Here is a 21,068-nt window from a genome sequence, read left to right on the forward strand (position 1 = left end):
CCCTAAAAATGACTTCAAGTACATGTACATTATAATCCATAAAACGTCAATGGGAGATTGATGAGCTGGTCGGGAAATAGGGCGATCAATTAACTTGAAAAAAGGATATACAGATATCAGAGCACAAGTCATCAGAAATCTACATCGACAGATCTCCATGTATGTTGTTGTCCGATATATTTATTGACTACCATTTCCCTAGCATTACACATGTGATACATGTACATCCTATCAAGCCAGACGGATTCCATATCCTTTTCACCAAGGGTCTTACCTGCGGTTCATACAAACATGTTTAAATTTATATCACCCAAAACACCTTTTTGATATTAAACATATATAGTAGCTGATTTCTCGTCTGTACTGAAATAACGGTATTTTTTCAGCTATATGAAGTTTGAATACATATTTACAAGTGGCAAATGATGTTTGAACATGTTATACAACAAAACAGTAAAGCAACACAAAAGTTTCATGAACACCGAGGGAAACACATTGTATATAATAAACCGTGAATCTAGTTGCAAAATGAGTTGTTCTATTAGATATGACGTGTTGAAAGGAGAAAGTATCTATATTAGATTATAACGCATGAAGTATATCTGTTGCAATACTAAAAACGAAAGTGGAAATTGTTATGAATTCAATTTCTGGTTGAGCTATAGTTCTTGTATGCAATGCAATTTATATTAATAAGGTAATTTGATTTTTCTCAACGTTTGTACGAATATCCTTTACGCAAACTAAATGTTTCAAGTTTAACGTCGATAATGAAATAATTCATGTAGTGAATCTTGAACAATTTTTGACAATTAAATACCTGATCATTGGGGTATTGTATGACGATTTCACTTCAACTGTTTCAAATCAATTGTTAATGTTAAAACAATATTTCATGGTTCATTGGTTAACAGTTGATTATTTGAATAAAAATGGCGACAGTTATAATTCAGTTTTGTAATCGTTGTGAAGAAAGGAAATATTTAAAGCTATGTAAGAAATGTCTACAGTATTTATGTAGTGATTGTAAGCGTGAACATTTCTGTGGAGTTACCGCAGCACCTCCTACTATCTATAGTTCTAGTGAACACTTGATAAAGAGCATCGACAATAAACCATTCCAATGTCGCACTCATCTGAAGGAAGTCGTCCGTTTTTGTTTTACTTGCACTCTCCAGCTGTGCGAGGAATGTCTAGATAACGATCTCTCTCAGCATAAAAATCACGTGATATATAATGTAGATAACGCTGCTAAAGAAATACGAAGGCAAACAGATGAAAAAATTGCATCACTCAAAGTTAAGATAGAAAAGGCTAGAAGGCAAAGGCATGACCTTGATAAACAAAGGTTCAGTTCTACAGACAGACAGAATACTAGACGACAAGTCACTAACCTCGCCTCTAATCTCGCTTCCGCCATAGTTGCCGCCATTGAAGACCAGGCACGATTAGATAAAACAGTAGCTGCCGAAAGTGTAACAAAGCTTCAGAAGACTATTGATGTTTGGACGGAAACCAACCGTACACTTCATAAAATATCTACAGCACCTCACAACCTAGAAAATATCCACCTGTTCTGTAAATATATAAAAGTTCATGAAAATTTAGATTTACCTTCTGTTAGGACAAGAGCCGATTTTCCTGATGATAGAAAATTCCAACACTCAGAACTTGTCCAAACCGAGTTAAGATCATTAGTGGAATACTTGGAAGCTCTGTAAGTATGACACAATACACTTCAACTTCATAAAAATGAAATACATTCGAATCACATGTAGTCCGTTTCCGGGATCATAAATAAAAGCGCGAGGTGTGGCTAGCCGCAAAACCAGGGTCAACCCCCCTATTTTTCTTAAAATTTCCTGAACCAAGTCAGGATAATGGCAGTTATTATCTTATAATAATAGTTCGTTTCTGTGTGTGTTGCATTGTCGTTTTGATTTTTTGTTGCACTTTAGTGTTTCTAATGTTTCGTTGTTTTCTTTTTATAGTTGATGTGTTTACCTCAGTTTCAGTTTGTAACCCGGATTTGTTTTCTCTCAATCGATTTATGACTTTCAAACAGCTATACTACTGTTGCCTTTATTTAGAGTTTAACTTAGATAGTTTCAAAATACTCCCTCCCTTTTTATTCAAAAGAACAAATTAAACACAATAAAACGAATCAAAACAAAATGTTGAAAACAAAAGTACCCCCCCCCCCCCCCCAAAAAAAAAAAACCCAAACATTTTTTCCATGAAAAATAAATTGAAATGGACTGATTTGTTTATTTTACTGTAGAATAGAGATAAATATAGAGTATCTGTATCTGAATCTTGGCCTTAGTTAACTGGAGGTTTTGAGGTCGAAAATTGAGAATATCTGGCAGTATACATAAGTTGGTCGTAACGCAGAACAGCCGTTTCTTCATGTAATACTGAGTTTGCGTTAAAGGTAGATATATTGTGATTAAACTGGTTGACGATAATAGGTCGTCATATTAGGATAGTTTATGAATTAGTTTTTTATATTGAACCTTTCTGCTAATCGATCGAATTATAAAATAAAAGTTTTATAAAAAATATCGAACCCCAAGGTGAATCAAAAAGGAGAATTTCATAAAATTAACTGACGATATTATATGCTAGACCAACGGAACGAAGGGAAATGTCATATGCCTGACATGAAACAATTCTTTTCTGAATGAAATGGTGAGATAAATCTGATATTGCACAATGTAGTTGGAGCGTTGAATGAACGGTCATTTCTATGAACATATATCTTTTTTTATGTAATTTTCTTTGACAGAACTGGTATCAATGTTCCCTTGCCTGTGAAAACACAAGAAGAAATAGAAAGGTAAAGATTAACCAATATATGATGATAGATGACTGCTAAACGTTCAGCGGCAAATTAATTGCATATTACGGAAGAAAAAATGTTAACGTCATGAATATTAACCTACCTTGTACCTCACCGACAAACCGAGCAATAATTTAACTAGGTTGGTCCCCTCCGTAAAATATCCAGTATTTAACGTGGTAGTTTCAAGAAACTAGTCTACAGGAAGACTTTTCATCCAGCCAGGACAAATCATCTGACTCAAAGTCGACCATAATTTACTCTTACTCCTACTCTGCAACAAATATCAATTTTGAAGTTTGTGTTTGGTTTGGTTCAAACCCACGACTCCCGTTCACAGAGGCGAAAACGCTACAACAAGACCATCAGAGAGACATATAAGTAAAACGAAATCCTTTAAAATTATTAATTACTGGCTGTTTTACACAGAAAAGTGAACGTTTTCATTTCTGTATATATACATGACAAAACAAACCGTTTATCTGGCACCAACACCAACAGACACGAACCGACATTTTACAGCTAAACTAGTTAAATGGCGTTAATAGTTCAAAGGTACCGGGATAACGTCAACACAGTCATATTGAATTTTGGAAATTAGTATGGCGTTCATTATCACTGAACTAGTATATATTTGTTTAGGGGCCAGCTGAAGGACGCCTCCGGTGCAGGAATTTCTCGCTACATTGAAGACCTGTTGATGGCCTTTTGCTGTTGTTTTTTCTATGATCGGGTTGTAATCTCTTTGACACATTCCCCATGTCTATTCTCAATTTTAAACTCACATATTTACATAAGATTAAATACGCACTGATATGGACAATTATATATATATATATATATAATATATATATATATATATATGTACATAAGTACGTCTGAGTCAGTGACAACTCTACAACAGATTTATCCATCGGATCGCCATCAATGATGGTGATACATGGCTGTGTACATAATGTATATATATAACCACAAATTTGCGAAAGCAAATTTACAGATCTAACATTGTTGGGTTGATGTTTAGACGAGTTGTATATATATATATATATATATATATATGTTTGTGGCACAACATCGTGGCCACAAGTTTACAATTTTTTTTTCTGTTAAGTATCAAATTTATATTAAGATCCATTTTTTTACATCTTGTGATCAATTTTATTTGGCAATCGCCAATGGCAGTCAGCAGGGTTAAAGAACATCAGTTGTTCGACCTGTTAGTCAAATGCGTTTTGTTTAAATATACTTTTTCACTTTTTTGGTCTTTTTGGAAAATGTTGTTTGTTGCTGTTTTTAGACCCTTCTACAACGACATTTGTTTGACATGTACACGTATAAAAATTGCGGTTTTTATCCAACGCAATCATAGGTTTGAACGTAGTTTTCAATTTAGACTCGTATATATATATATATATATACAACTCGTCTAAACATCAACCCAACAATGTTAGATCTGTAAATTTGCTTTCGCAAATATATAACTCGTCTAAACATCAACCCAACAATGTTAGATCTGTAAATTTGCTTTCGCAAATTTTTGGTTCTTCCCTCGCCGGGATTCGAACCCATGCTACTGTGATATCGTGACACCAAATCGCCTGCACTGCAGCCGTCCCGCTAGACCACACGACCACCTCAAAAAAAGAGCTTTTGGTGGGCATGTGTTACCTTTCCACGTCAGTTTTAATCTAACGGCGTACTACAGTACATGATATATAAGGCATGAAGATGTTATTGTTACAGATCAGCTAAATTATCTATAGTAAGGGATCCTACAAATTAATGTAAGATACAGTCACAGAAAATAATTATATTCATAAGTACGTCTGAGTCAGTGACAACCCTACAACAGATGTATCCATCGGATCGTCATCAATGATGGTGATACATGGCTGTGTACATAATGTATATACAACTCGTCTAAACATCAACCAACAATGTTAGATCTGTAAATTTGCTTTCGCAAATTTTTGGTTCTTCCCTCGCCGGGATTCGAACCCATGCTACTGTGATATCATGACACCAAATCGCCTTCACTGCATCCGTCCCGCTAGATCACACGACCACCTGGGCTCTCAAAAAAAGAGCTTACGGTGGGCATGTGTTAGCTTTCCACGTCAGTTTTAATCTAACGGCGTACTACAGTACATGCTATATAAGGCATGAAGATGTTATTGTTACAGATCAGCTAAATTATTTATAGTAAAGGATCCTACAAATTAATGTAAGATACAGTCACAGAAAATAATTATATTCATAAGTACGTCTGAGTCAGTGACAACCCTACAACAGATGTATCCATCGGATTGTCATCAATGATGGTGATACATGGCTGTGTACATAATGTATATACAACTCGTCTAAACATCAACCCAACAATGTTAGATCTGTAAATTTGCTTTCGCAAATTTTTGGTTCTTCCCTCGCCGGGATTCGAACCCATGCTACTGTGATATCGTGACACCAAATCGCCTGCACTGCAGCCGTCCCGCTAGACCACACGACCACCTGGGCTCTCAAAAAAAGAGCTTTCGGTGGGCATGTGTTAGCTTTCCACGTCAGTTTTAATCTAACGGCGTACTACAGTACATGCTATATAAGGCATGAAGATGTTATTGTTACAGATCAGCTAAATTATCTATAGTAAAGGATCCTACAAATTAATGTAAGATACAGTCACAGAAAATAATTATATTCATAAGTACGTCTGAGTCAGTGACAACCCTACAACAGATGTATCAATCGGATCGTCATCAATGATGGTGATACATGGCTGTGTACATAATGTATATACAACTCGTCTAAACATCAACCCAACAATGTTAGATCTGTAAATTTGCTTTCGCAAATCTTTGGTTCTTCCCTCGCCGGGATTCGAACCCATGCTACTGTGATATCGGGACACCAAATCGCCTGCACTGCAGCCGTCCCGCTAGACCACACGACCACCTGGGCTCTCAAAAAAAGAGCTTACGGTGGGCATGTGTTAGCTTTCCACGTCAGTTTTAATCTAACGGCGTACTACAGTACATGATATATAAGGCATGAAGATGTTATTGTTACAGATCAGCTAAATTATCTATAGTAAAGGATCCTACAAATTAATGTAAGATACAGTCACAGAAAATAATTATATTCATAAGTACGTCTGAGTCAGTGACAACCCTACAACAGATGTATCCATCGGATCGTCATCAATGATGGTGATACATGGCTGTGTACATAATGTATATACAACTCGTCTAAACATCAACCCAACAATGTTAGATCTGTAAATTTGCTTTCGCAAATTTGTGGTTCTTCCCTCGCCGGGATTCGAACCCATGCTACTGTGATATCGTGACACCAAATCGCCTGCACTGCAGCCGTCCCGCTAGACCACACGACCACCTGGGCTCTCAAAAAAAAGAGCTTTCGGTGGGCATGTGTTACCTTTCCACGTCAGTTTTAATCTAACGGCGTACTACAGTACATGCTATATAAGGCATGAAGATGTTATTGTTACAGATCAACTAAATTATCTATAGTAAGGGATCCTACAAATTAATGTAAGATACAGTCACAGAAAATAGTTATATTCATAAGTACGCCTGAGTCAGTGACAACCCTACAACATATGTATCCATCGGATCGTCATCAATGATGGTGATACATGGCTGTGTACATAATGTATATACAACTCGTCTAAACATCAACCCAACAATGTTAGATCTGTAAATTTGCTTTCGCAAATTTTTGGTTTTTCCCTCGCCGGGATTCGAACCCATGCTACTGTGATATCGTAACACCAAATCGCCTACACTGCAGCCGTCCCGCTAGACCACACGACCACCTGCGCTCTCAAAAAAAAAAAGAGCTTACGGTGGGCATGTGTTACCTTTCCACGTCAGTTTTAATCTAACGGCGTACTACAGTACATGATATATAAGGCATGAAGATGTTATTGTTACAGATCAGCTAAATTATCTATAGTAAAGGATCCTACAAATTAATGTAAGATACAGTCACAGAAAATAATTATATTCATAAGTACGTCTGAGTCAGTGACAACCCTACAACAGATGTATCAATCGGATCGTCATCAATGATGGTGATACATGGCTGTGTACATAATGTATATACAACTCGTCTAAACATCAACCCAACAATGTTAGATCTGTAAATTTGCTTTCGCAAATCTTTGGTTCTTCCCTCGCCGGGATTCGAACCCATGCTACTGTGATATCGGGACACCAAATCGCCTGCACTGCAGCCGTCCCGCTAGACCACACGACCACCTGGGCTCTCAAAAAAAGAGCTTACGGTGGGCATGTGTTAGCTTTCCACGTCAGTTTTAATCTAACGGCGTACTACAGTACATGATATATAAGGCATGAAGATGTTATTGTTACAGATCAGCTAAATTATCTATAGTAAAGGATCCTACAAATTAATGTAAGATACAGTCACAGAAAATAATTATATTCATAAGTACGTCTGAGTCAGTGACAACCCTACAACAGATGTATCCATCGGATCGTCATCAATGATGGTGATACATGGCTGTGTACATAATGTATATACAACTCGTCTAAACATCAACCCAACAATGTTAGATCTGTAAATTTGCTTTCGCAAATTTGTGGTTCTTCCCTCGCCGGGATTCGAACCCATGCTACTGTGATATCGTGACACCAAATCGCCTGCACTGCAGCCGTCCCGCTAGACCACACGACCACCTGGGCTCTCAAAAAAAAGAGCTTTCGGTGGGCATGTGTTACCTTTCCACGTCAGTTTTAATCTAACGGCGTACTACAGTACATGCTATATAAGGCATGAAGATGTTATTGTTACAGATCAACTAAATTATCTATAGTAAGGGATCCTACAAATTAATGTAAGATACAGTCACAGAAAATAATTATATTCATAAGTACGCCTGAGTCAGTGACAACCCTACAACATATGTATCCATCGGATCGTCATCAATGATGGTGATACATGGCTGTGTACATAATGTATATACAACTCGTCTAAACATCAACCCAACAATGTTAGATCTGTAAATTTGCTTTCGCAAATTTTTGGTTTTTCCCTCGCCGGGATTCGAACCCATGCTACTGTGATATCGTAACACCAAATCGCCTACACTGCAGCCGTCCCGCTAGACCACACGACCACCTGCGCTCTCAAAAAAAAAAGAGCTTACGGTGGGCATGTGTTACCTTTCCACGTCAGTTTTAATCTAACGGCGTACTACAGTACATGATATATAAGGCATGAAGATGTTATTGTTACAGATCAGCTAAATTATCTATAGTAAAGGATCCTACAAATTAATGTAAGATACAGTCACAGAAAATAATTATATTCATAAGTACGTCTGAGTCAGTGACAACCCTACAACAGATGTATCAATCGGATCGTCATCAATGATGGTGATACATGGCTGTGTACATAATGTATATACAACTCGTCTAAACATCAACCCAACAATGTTAGATCTGTAAATTTGCTTTCGCAAATCTTTGGTTCTTCCCTCGCCGGGATTCGAACCCATGCTACTGCGATATCGTGACACCAAATCGCCTGCACTGCAGCCGTCCCGCTAGACCACACGACCACCTCGGCTCTCAAAAAAAAGAGCTTACGGTGGGCATGTGTTAGCTTTCCACGTCAGTTTTAATCTAACGGCGTACTACAGTACATGCTATATAAGGCATGAAGATGTTATTGTTACAGATCAGCTAAATTATCTATAGTAAAGGATCCTACAAATTAATGTAAGATACAGTCACAGAAAATAATTATATTCATAAGTACGTCTGAGTCAGTGACAACCCTACAACAGATGTATCCATCGGATCGTCATCAATGATGGTGATACATGGCTGTGTACATAATGTATATACAACTCGTCTAAACATCAACCCAACAATGTTAGATCTGTAAATTTGCTTTCGCAATGTATATATATGTTAAATGACTGAATAAATAGTCAACGATAAATCTTACGGGGCGATGGATCATATAAACATGATGCAGTACACTACATAATATAATATATAACAAGTCTAAAAGAATACAACATCACCAAAAACACAATAAAACGAACAATATGTTAGATATTTCGGATAACAGATATCCTTCTTCGGTAATTGCACGATGAAAAATGAATCATGTCAATTCAAATTAAGACTCTATCAAAATCTTGATTTATACAATTTAAGCGAACGCTGGAACAATTTTAAAATTTCCAAACACACCGCAAAGACAAAAAATAAAAAAAGTTATTTACGATGTGAACTGGCACAACTCTAAATTCCCAATGGTGTTGACAGTTGAGATGTTAAACAACTGCGTGGAAATACAGTCCCAATAAACAGTCCTGACCGATCTAAACTGGTGTGATATTTAAAATATGACAACGGTAGGGCAGTTGCATCAGATACTGCGTATTTAAACATCCCAAATATATATTAATTTGATGATAATAAAATTGAGTAATAAATTTTTACTAAGGTTAAGTAATAGAACGTGGCTGCGTACTTACACATCCTTGCCAACTGTAATCAAAACTAATATAATTTAAAAAATCCTGAAAAGTGTAAGGGTCCAGTGCGGAAGCCGTAGTAACTGGCCACAAGTGATGGTAGGAAAAATGAGTGACTCTTCTATGTTTTTCCATTAATGCCCTCTGGGGAAACTGTCCTCAGCTTTTTTATCCAAAAACTTTCCCGAGCAAGTCTGTCGGCCTTTGACCAATCCTCGTTGTGATCTATGATAGTGATGGTAAGTTTTATAAGATCAGCTTGGGCGTACCCATGTGATCTTAAATGACGACTTACGGGGAGGTCGGGCTTGTATCTGTAGTCGCTACGATGACCATTCATGCGTTTGTTGAATGGCTGTTCTGTCTCGCCAACATACTGCATGCCACATCGACACTGAAGAATGTATACAACATTCTGGGTTTTGCAAGTTACATTACAAAATATTGTGTACACAGACCCAGTGGAGTGGCAAGTAAATGTTTGAGTATTCACTATTTGTTGGCAAGTCAGACATCGTTTGTTACCACACGACTTGCACCATCCTGTAGTTGGACAGCTTTTATTAGAGGAGACGGCAGCTTTTACAAATAAGTCTTTTAGACTTGCTGGTCTCCGAAAAGCTAAGACAGGAGGATCGGGAAAGATTTTGGATAATTTTGGGTGATTGGCAATACTTTGCCAATTGGCACGGATCAAACGTGAAAGGTTTGAAAAGGCGGGATTGTATGTTAACACAAATGGAACTATTTTGCTGCGCCTCTTCTTTTTGTACTGTAACAGGTCTTTGCGGCTGTTATTGTTAGCACGCGCAAACCCCTTATCTATGTCCCATTTCTTAAAACCTCGTTTGATTAGAAATGCGCGAAGTTCCTGTAATCGCTGAGTGACAGCCTCCTCAGAGGAGCAAATCCGCTTTACTCACCAGCAAGTCTTTAAGGCTTTTGGGCCTACGGAAAGCCAGTACAGGTGGCTCGGGAAAGATCTTGGATAGTTTAGGATGTTTTTCGATATCTTTCCAACTTTCACGGATAAGGTGAGATAAGTTGTCAAATTTTGGATGGTAAGTCAACACAAAAGGCCCCCTCCTGTTGACCTTTTTGACTTTATATTGTAAAAGTTCATCTCGGCTGATGTTGCTAGCACGAGAAAAACCTTTATCAATGTCTTTCCTTTTGTAGCCCCGATGTTTTAGGTGACCGCGAAGTTCTTGTAGTCGTTTTTGGCAACATCGTTGGTGGAGCAAATTCTTTTTATTCGTATGGCCTGGCTGTAGGGAATGCTCTTGGTGCAATGCTTAGGGTGACAACTTAAAGGAGACAGATATTGATGTTTGTCTGTGGGCTTGCAATACAAATCTGTAAATATGTTTCCATCCCTCAATAGCGTTGTAGTGTCAAGAAATGTGATCTTAGAGTCAGAGATTTCATATGTGAATTTTATTGAGGGATGGGCATCGTTGGCATGTTGAATAAACAAATTTAGTTCTTGTTCAGTATTATCCCACTTCATGTCAATATCGTCAATAAATCGGAACCAAGAGAGGGGTTGATAAAGAAAAGAATTTAGAATTCTCTGTTCTAATTTCCCCATAAAAATATTGGCATAAGACGGGGCCATCTTTGTTCCCATTGCTGTTCCATTAACTTGGAGAAAGTGTTCACCATTGAATGTGAAGTTATTGCATTTTAATACCAAAGTGAGGAGCTGGATGAGACATTCAGTTGGTGGATGTAAGGTGTTACGAGAGTTCCAGACTTCCCTACAGGCTTCAATACCATCGTCATGGGGGATGTTAGTATAGAGGGAGGTAACATCAAGCGAGACAAGGATCGTTTCAGGTGGGAGAGGGTTCAAAGATTCCATTTTTTTAATATAATGTGTTGTGTCTTGTATATATGATGGTAAATTTTCTACATGTAGTCTGAGATGAAAGTCAATAAATTCTAATATTTTCTCTGTAGGGTGGTCATTGGCGGAAACAATTTTATATATATATATATATATATAGCCGGCTCTTTACAAGTAATGTTTTCCTCAAGTTTTCGAGCATATGCACGATATCTTGAGTAATATGTTAATCGATATATATATGTTAATATATTATTGCATACAATTGTTATAGACTTGCAACCGCCTATGACCAAGAGATTACGATGGTTGACTTGGCTACCAACCCAGCGTCCAGACCACAATCAAGAGTTAGTATTAAAACAAATGTGACATCGACCACCATGCTGACTAAGTACGAAGAAGATTCCATTATGTATATCAAAAGTGAAAACCAAGCTCTGAAAATGGAGCTCAGGTATGGTATTCAATATATAACTGTTACTGTTGATAATATAATACTATCTACCTCAGGAATAGATTACCTTAGCTGTATTTGGCAAAACTTTTAGGAATTTGGTCTCAATGCTCTTCAACTTCGTACTTTATTTGGTCTTTTAGACATTTTTTTATTCGAGCGTCGCTGGTGATTTTTTTGCAGGCGAAACGCGCGTCTATGTAAATATCAATTTTTAATCCTGGTATCTATGAAGAGTTTATATATTCTGCAATACAAAATATGATCAGTTGAAATCAGTCGAAACGCGTGTCTGGCGTATATACTAAATGTAGTCCTGGTATCTATGATGAGTTTATTTACAACTACTTGGATTTATCTCCCCGAGGGTATCACAAACCCAGTAGTCAGCACTTTGTAATTGTGCTGACATGAATTGTCATTGATATTGTTATATACATAAATTTACTGTTTACAAGTTTTTGAATGTTTTGAAATACTAAGGCTTTTCTACCTCAGGCATATATTTCCTTAGCTGTATTTGGCAAAACTTTTAGGAATTTTGGTCCTGATGGCTCTCCAACTTCGCACTTTATTTGGCCTTTATAACTTTTTTGGATTCGCACTGATGAGTCTTTGATTGACGAAACGCGCGTCTTGCGTATATACTAAATTTAGTTCTCGTATCTATGATGAGTTTATTCACTTCTAAATAACAATTGCGTCCTTTTGATTTTTTCCTTCTATGGAGTTCTAAATTATGAACAGGAACAATTAATTTGTTGGTTATAGTCTTCATACATAAGAAAATGATTGTTTTATTTTGTTTATAGTTTTTAAACATATTAACTTCATCAACCGAAGATTTAAATAGGTAAAATTTGATTCATCTGTGTTATTATTTGTTACAGTAAACTTCGAAAACAGACAAAAGAAATGATCCACGCTGCATCACTTCTATCAAACTACTGCACAAACGTGATGAAGTTTTCCTTGATGCAGGAGGATGATATATTAGAAGCCCTAAGAAAACCAATGGTGGACGACGATGAATTATCCGAGTTTTATCATAGCATCTCATCTGTTGGACATTCGTTCTGCAAACTGAAAAGCAAGGTGTAAGTGAACGGTGATTTCTAGATATGATCAGATATACAGGATGAATGAAAAATAAAACAACTCAAGCGATTTTTCGAGACTAAGTGTTGTCCTCTAGATGATTTTGGATGTATTGTGTTCTATGGTTACTAATGGATTAACATAATGTACGCTATAAAGCTATAGAATATATCTCAGTGATAGTCCAAAAATTCAAAACAAAGTACTCTTTAAGTTAATTAGACTCACATACGTTTTTTTTAACATCACACACATTCAGTTTCCGAACAACACATCAATCTCTTACCACAATGAACAGTGCGTAGTTTAACTTTTGTCATTGTGTGACGTATGTTTTGTTGTGTGGAATATAATAATTCATTACCGCAACCTGCTACAATAGGAAAGATAAATTCAATGCAACTCTGCATGTTAAGAACCCTTTGAGCAATTCGTTCGTGGCTTGTTGCACGTTGCATATAAAAAGAAGATGTGGTATGATTGCCAATGAGACATCTATCCACAAAAGACCACAATGACACAAACATTAACAATTATAGGTCACCGTACGGTCTTCAACAATGAGCAAAGCCCATACCGCATATAGTCAGCTATAAAAGGCCCCGATAAAACAATTCAAGCGAAAAAACTAACGGCCTTATTTATGTAAAAAAATGAATAGACATGAACTATCATTTTCCAGTCGACAGTGGCCTTTCAACTTCCCCGCCCTTTATACCAGTCAGGCTCAAATCGACACCATTTTTACACAATGCGTAAAAACAAGTAACAGAGAATTACCAATTGTATTTTATATTCTAACAAGTATTATGTACACAGTGAAAGAATCAATAAATATAATATATAATGTGCAATAATCAACAAATGTATATTTTAGACTGAATGTTGAAAGTACTGATATGGGATCCTTTGAAGACCTCCAAAATAACACCGATGACACGAAAAGTATTCAAACAAGGTAAGTCAATATATACTAATTATAATAATATGATCACAGGTATCCATTGTTAATCAGTAATCACTGCACAAAAGTCTGCTATTTAGACGTAGCACAGAAAGAACAATTGCGACGTTCATTTTTCAAATGCTGGTTCTTATTATGCATTTAAAATTCCTAAGAAAAGTCAAACTATATATATTTCTTTGATTTTCAATGAAAAGTTTCAATAACAGCTTTTCCATTTGTATTCAACAGAATGACTATTGAAACGGTAGTCAATCACAGCATAGCAGAAACTGTTTCAACTACAATACACGACAAAGTCAGTGAGTTACCTCCCATATCACAGAAGAGCAGCAGACCAAACAGCATCATATACATGTACTCTAAATTATATGATAACGAATGGAGTGATGCCTTAGACATGCTTACACAGTCTGGCAAACGATGGGCTTTGGACCTCGTAATAAAACATCTTTACCTAGTCATAAAGGTAAACTAGCTTTTTATTGATCATTTTTTAGTTGTAGCATGTTGAAGTACATAACCTATTAAAGATGTATTACATAATCTAAACTATTTTCCCATGAATATGTTTATATCTTAGACAGGTTTTGGTACTTGTTTGTAATTATATACTTAAGGGAAGTGTTGCAGGTTTTATTATTTAAGATTGGTGAATTTTGCAATGGCTCGTCTTTTTTTTTAATATTGATGAAAGGTTTGTTGTCGTGTACTGTTCGTTGCTGAACATAACACACATGATTACAAAAATCAAACAATTTGCATTTTTTTGTACATAAATACATATTTTTAATTATGCTGCTGATACATTCTTTTCAATTGGTTAAACCGAACTAGTACTGCAATTGCAATATTATAATAATTCATTTTAAATGAAGTGTGCTTTGTCAACTTCTATATGTGTATTCCAGGGTTGTTACAAAATATGTAAACATATAGAAGAGCAACAGCTACAAGATTTGATTGATACAGTATTTCTCTCAAATAATGGCCGGAGGGTGAGTTTATGACTAGAACCTAGATAGTCTTGCAATAATTCAGATGAAATGAAAAAATAGAAAATCAGTTGATGTGATTCAAAACAAAACAATTATTCAGCCAAGAGGAAATCATATGAATGTATAGTTTCATAGTAGTGAAAGGTCAATAGAAGGTTAATCTATATTATGTGGAATTTCATTGAATATATGTAATAACATAACATCTATTTGGGCTAAACTTCGTTTTTTACAATTAATCGAAGAGACAATGACCATATTACATATTACACCAGTTTTTGGATAGGGTTCGGATTGCTTAGTCTTTAGTTTATAGTTATGTCTTTTTTACTTTTATTTGTCTGTATGGTTTGTTTTTTAAAAAAACTTTGACATGGCGTTGTCGGTTTATTTTCGATTTATAAGTTTGACTGTTCCGCTGGTATTTTTGGCCTCTCTTTTAAGTTAAACTTGTTGATATAAGCCCATGTATGATCGTTAAGACTAAATACATCTAGAGAAAAATCAACCAAGATGCGTTTTGATTATTTCCTTCGTTTTATTTACAAATGTGAGTGATTGTTTCTTTTAAATTACAAAAATATGTGTTTATGTTATCCCTAATATATTTTCGTCCTATTGATAAATGTGAATGATTGTTTCTTTTAAATTACAACAATATGTGTTTATGTTATACCTAATATATTTTCGTCCTATTTATAAATGTGAGTGATTGTTTCTTTTAAATTACAAAAATATGTGTTTTTTATGGTATTCCTTTTATAATTTCGTCTTTCAGCTGCCTCTAACAGATATAAAGGCAATAATGGATTTACGTAGACGAATAGCAGTAGATACAGCCATAAACATCAGACAGGTACCACATTAAACGAAATTTTTTTTTTCATATAATTCTTTTGAATTATTTAATTTTTAAAAGCTCTTCCGCTACAAAACAGGTATTGCCTAAAACTTGTACGATTCAAGCGCTACTTACGGGTGTTTTGTAGAATAAATATAGACATACTACAATACCCTTAACAAAAGAACACTGCAAAGCTTCCTTAATGTGATTTATCGTACTGAAATCATCTAACAGTTTATAAAAATGAGCAAACATTATAAATAGTTATCAAAGGTACCAGGATTATAATTTAGTACGCTAGACGCGCGTTTCGTCTACATAAGACTCATCAGTGACGCTCATATCAAAATATTCATAAAGCCATACAAGTAGTACAAAGTTGAAGAGCATTGAGGATCCAAAATTCTAAAATGTTGTGCCAAATACAGCTAAGGTAGTTTATAATAAAATTGAGAATGGAAATGGGGAATGTGTCAAAGAGACAACAACCCGACATATTATAACATTATTCCTTAAATTCAATTGTTGAAGGTTAAATTTATACAATATTAAGCGAATCGCTACAGCAAAGTCCTCAGATCTCAATATCTCAAATATATGTATTTTGGTTTAAAAAGAACTATTATTTATTGACCTTACAATTATGGACATTGTGCAAGTCTATATTTCAAAATTGCTCTCTATCTCTCATTGATAATTCGTACAGATGAATGTTATTTATTTTTCTACCTAAGAACATACCAAAGATGGACCAGTTTCAATCAGAGCTGATTAAGTGTTCATTCAAGAAGGACAAGTTACTTAAACAAATATACAATACTCCATTTTACGGTAAATGTGTATACCTATGCTGGTGTATGACCTTAGAGGAGCCACAATTGTGTTTAGACAAAGAGCCGCCGAAGGGATCAGTATTTGACAAAGATCTATATAGAGAATTTACAAAGGGAGGAAAAAGGATAGAGTATTGTGTATGGCCACCATTACTTCTCAAGGAGGATGGCGAGATTCTAGTGAAAGGAATTGTACAAGTCCGTTAAGTAAATGTACAATCAGACTAGGGAATGATACAAACTAAGACAAAGACAACTTAACAACATTATACCATTTTAATTTCAAATAACATGATATAGATAACCATCTAAAAATTGAAAGATAAAATTTACTTATTTCAAACTACATTTAGGGTTGATCAATTTGTATAATAAAATGCAGTGTATAAATTTGAAATACAATTCAGTTTCTTCTGTCGATGTCTCTAACACTTGTTGCTTATGTTGTGCCAAAAGCTCTTGATAAATTGTCTGGATCTCTAGTTATCAAAGAAGTAACATACTAGACAATGTTCAATATTTGAAAATCAATATTGATCACAAACCAAAAGCAAAAATCCGATTGCATTTTATGAGCAATACTGACGATTGGTAAACAGGTGCATTGCTAACCTGTCTACTAGAATTCCTTGCAATAGGTCGTAGTGAAAAACGATTTGCATAAATGTTCAGCGCTGATATAAATATAAAATATTTTCGCAGCCCGCATTCAAATTGGTGTTGTCGTCAATCAAGCCTAACGAGGAATTGTTTTCTTCTTTTTGTTATTTATTCAAAATATAACCTGTCACTTCCAATTGTGTCTCTTTCCTCGGGATGTTACCATTTTGGTGCGGTTCGTGCTGCTAAGTCTTTAGTATGATCGTTGTGTCGTCTGTCGTTTCATTTTTGTCATAACGGTGATAGTTTTTCGTCGACTTTAAAGTTATGAAGTAAACAAAATTTGATCGGGTCTTGTCATATATTGCTAAAATCTTCTGTGAAACAAATGAAGATAGCAAAAAATACAACACTTTACTTAAAACTTTGGAAAAACAATGAAAGGATGAGAGGGTTTTTTATTTAAAAAACGACATTGTCTTACTAATTCAATTATGTAAAATCGTAATCATCTTGTTATCATTTGATAAGTCTGCAAAATAGAACATTTTCAATCTTATGGTAAATTTTAAGACAGTTGTTTTATTTCCTTGTTAGGATAAAACATGAGAAATTACATAATTTAGACACACAGTTGGAAAAAAATAGCACTATTAAGATTAGTCAAGTACATGGATATCAGAAAATATTTTATAGTTGATATGGTTATTTAAATGCTGCATTTAAAACACTCAATTTATTTTTAACTTTTTTTTTCTCAATCGATCCATGAACTTCGGACAGCGGTAAACTGCTGTTGCCTTTATTAAATGTCCCCTTGGCATAAAGAAAACAAACCAATGCTTGATGCACAGCAAGATGAATTCACCTCTAAAGCATTGGTTTCACAATAAATGGTCCTGTTTGTTTGTGAAGTAATGATAATATTATTTTATTAATCACTGTCTGACGGACATTCGCAGGTCTCAACAATCTGATGAATTAAGGTGACAGTAGCTTACTGATGTGAAATAGTTAAACAACAAGTCAAGAAGAGACAAATCAAGTGCGTGTAAAGGGTTAGCAACACCTGTTACATGTATGCATGCACCACCCACTTTGCGAATATTTAACCCAGCCTGTCGAGTGCTCTGATAAACTAAAAGATGTAAGGCAACCTCAATAATACCCTTAAAATACTTCGAATCTATTGGAATAAATATGCCGACACCAAATGTTTTGCAAACGTTTAAATGTTACTAAACATTGTCCGGTTTTCACTACATATCCCTTGATATGACGTTAAATAGGAAACTGACACTCGATCAATGTACAATTCCACACAATTAGTTCCTTAATTCACTGAGGGATCAAGGTTCATAACCGTAGCACAAACAAAGGCGCCATGCAATCACTATTGTCTTTTTGTTCTGTTTTGATTTACATGCAGATTTCGAGGAGTAGTTGCAATTCTGACCGGTGTATTGTGGTTCTCAGGTAATTACAAAATATGTATTTCTGTAGTATGATCTCGATCAATACGCACCCTATTTATCGTTAATACTATTAACAATGTCTTAATTTTAAATATGATAGCGGAAATATGTCAAGATTAACGGGGGTATGAAATAAAACTCTTCAAGCGAATTTCTGTGCATTGTATCAATTAACAAATGTTGTAGACACGGTAGAAAATTCTACTTTGTAAAATTCTACTTTTCATTTTCCTTTTTTTTACAAAATGAATTACGAGAAACTAGGACATTTCATTCTACCGAACGTACAGGCACTAACGTAAGATTTCAAAAATAAAAACAGTTGTGTAGCGTAGGAAAACAATTTTGTCCAACCATCGTATAATGGTGGAAATAAAGAGAATCAATCAATCAATCACTGTTATTGTCTATGTATTACTATTTTTTTTCTTTTTCTGTTTGTCAAAAGGTTTCGATTTGTGTTCAAACCGGACCCGAACGGAGTGAAACGTTCAGCATTGAAACGAGTAACCTACAGAAAACATATCGTCAGTTGTTCCATAGAAGCATGTTTAGATAAGACCTGATTTAAAATGTCACAAACAAATCATGCATTCATATATATTCGCAATATGCATAACGAATCCTAAACTATACATCATAGTTTTTCTCAAATGAAATTTAAGCACTTTAGGTAGCATTATACATAAACAAAGCTATATGGCTGGACCAAAATCAGATACATTCTGGTTTGTGCCTTGATCGTAATTCGACTATATTGTTTAAATACTTAATTGGTTTTAAATAACTGCTATTAACAATGTTGATTGTTTATCATGTTTGATTAAATTGTTTTTATTTCTGTTATTGATAACAAAAAAATCAAATATAACAACCAAGTCCCATTTAAATCAACACCATATGTGTTTATCATGTGGTAGTAGTTTGGTTGGCAATAAATCGTGAAAGCAATCTTATTTTAACCTGAAGATAACGCAGCAAAATACAGATTTAGCCATGAGCAGATTTAGATCCAGTTTAGTCTCCTTTCAATTCGATGTTAATGTTTTGCTATACATGTTTGGAGGGGAATATCAATGAAAGGGTGTAAGTTTTTAAAATATCACGGGACCGGACTATTTGTTTCATTTAAAAATAGGAAATGCGTATTATGAACAAAATATATATACATGTTTTGAGTCATTTACTGAACAATTCAATTGTCAAATCCACTTATAATACACTTTAACTTCATTTTAAAGTCCATGGTTCAAATGTTTATACCAAGTTATCACATAAAATTATACTACCGACACAAAATGTGAGATTGTATCATTTTCTAAAGCTCGCACAAGTGTGTTTTTGCACAATTATTTGATTATACAGATTTACAACAAATGCACGCTAATGATATTAAAAAAAAAGTTTACTGTCGTTAAACAGAAAAAAAAAATCAATATAATGTACAAGTTTCGCCCACAGCATTTTATAACATCCGTAGATTAAATCTATTTGTTTCCGTTAATAATTCCATATATAAAGATTTATAGTTGGATAATCTATCAAAGTTCTGTTAATTTGGAACTTGAATACGAAAATGCGTGTCAAAGTTAACCACGGACGAGGCCGGTATCTGAATTTTTCAGTTGATAGAGTACACCGTATGAATATAAACTATTGGTAGCAAGCTCCTCTAAATCATGATATGAGGGAAAATATTATCTTTCACATGTTTGTTTTGTGGTTCGTATATGACTGTAAGTATTTGAAAAGTTCAGCCTTGTTCTGCTGGTGGTTGGTAATAATACTTCCAATTATATTGCAATATGGTTGTGGATGACTTTATAGAAATTTAGAAGTCGAGTTAAAGACAGCGGTCAGCTGACATAGATAGTTATAATGATTTTTGTTATCATATTTGTAACACTACTGGTGTTACGGACGTTATAACAAATGTATCTCTTTTATCGTCTTTGAACTACAATGTATTAGTATTTCTTTGTTTTGTTTAGCATCTTTTGTGTGATGGTCACATAAACTGCAAATGTATTCTAGTTAAGATATGACAATTGCTTGATATGCTATCGTAAAGCTATATTTCCGTTCAATATAATGTTGTTATAATGAAGGTTCTTTTTGAAGTTTGATGATACAATTAAACGCCCTTTTTAGACATTTATAGGTGTATAAACTCAACCAATTCACTCTAATATGGTGCAGTCATTGACAAGGAGTTTTAACTTGCTATTTGTTAGATGTTCTGAGAAATCTTTCACTGATATAAATTAGAACCAATAAAGGACAACATACAGTACTATAAAGAACTGTTGACTCGACTGCACTGTACAGGAAATTTCAATATATTACGACTATATGTCGGATATGAAACCTTTGGTTTATAAGGTTAAAGTATTTTGTTCATATCGTAGTAATTGAGGTTGTAGAGACGTCGATGGCATAATGGTGAAGTCAGTTCGAATGTTACATTCGTGATTGAAGTCCATTTATAATAGTGTTGTCAAATCTTACACTTTTTCCTAACCGGTTACTCGGATAATCGTTCGACCGATTAACCGGTTAACCGGTAGTTTAATTTG

The 21,068-nt window shown here is 34.9% G+C and overlaps 2 long non-coding RNA genes across 2 annotated transcripts; both read left to right on the forward strand.

Annotated features, from left to right (window-relative positions):
- Positions 1-1,579: 1,579 nt before the first annotated feature.
- On the forward strand, positions 1,580-11,680 carry LOC143043104 (uncharacterized). Its single transcript, XR_012968196.1, has 3 exons — positions 1,580-1,717; positions 2,789-2,839; positions 11,498-11,680. It is a non-coding gene; the product is annotated as an uncharacterized LOC143043104 (long non-coding RNA).
- A 3,006-nt stretch (positions 11,681-14,686) lies between these two features.
- On the forward strand, positions 14,687-16,667 carry LOC143043105 (uncharacterized). The gene is made up of 3 exons (XR_012968197.1): positions 14,687-14,740; positions 15,519-15,596; positions 16,319-16,667. It is a non-coding gene; the product is annotated as an uncharacterized LOC143043105 (long non-coding RNA).
- Positions 16,668-21,068: the final 4,401 nt, after the last annotated feature.

The sequence above is a fragment of the Mytilus galloprovincialis genome, chromosome 8, assembly GCF_965363235.1.
Source record: "Mytilus galloprovincialis chromosome 8, xbMytGall1.hap1.1, whole genome shotgun sequence".
Classification (NCBI taxonomy): domain Eukaryota; kingdom Metazoa; phylum Mollusca; class Bivalvia; order Mytilida; family Mytilidae; genus Mytilus; species Mytilus galloprovincialis.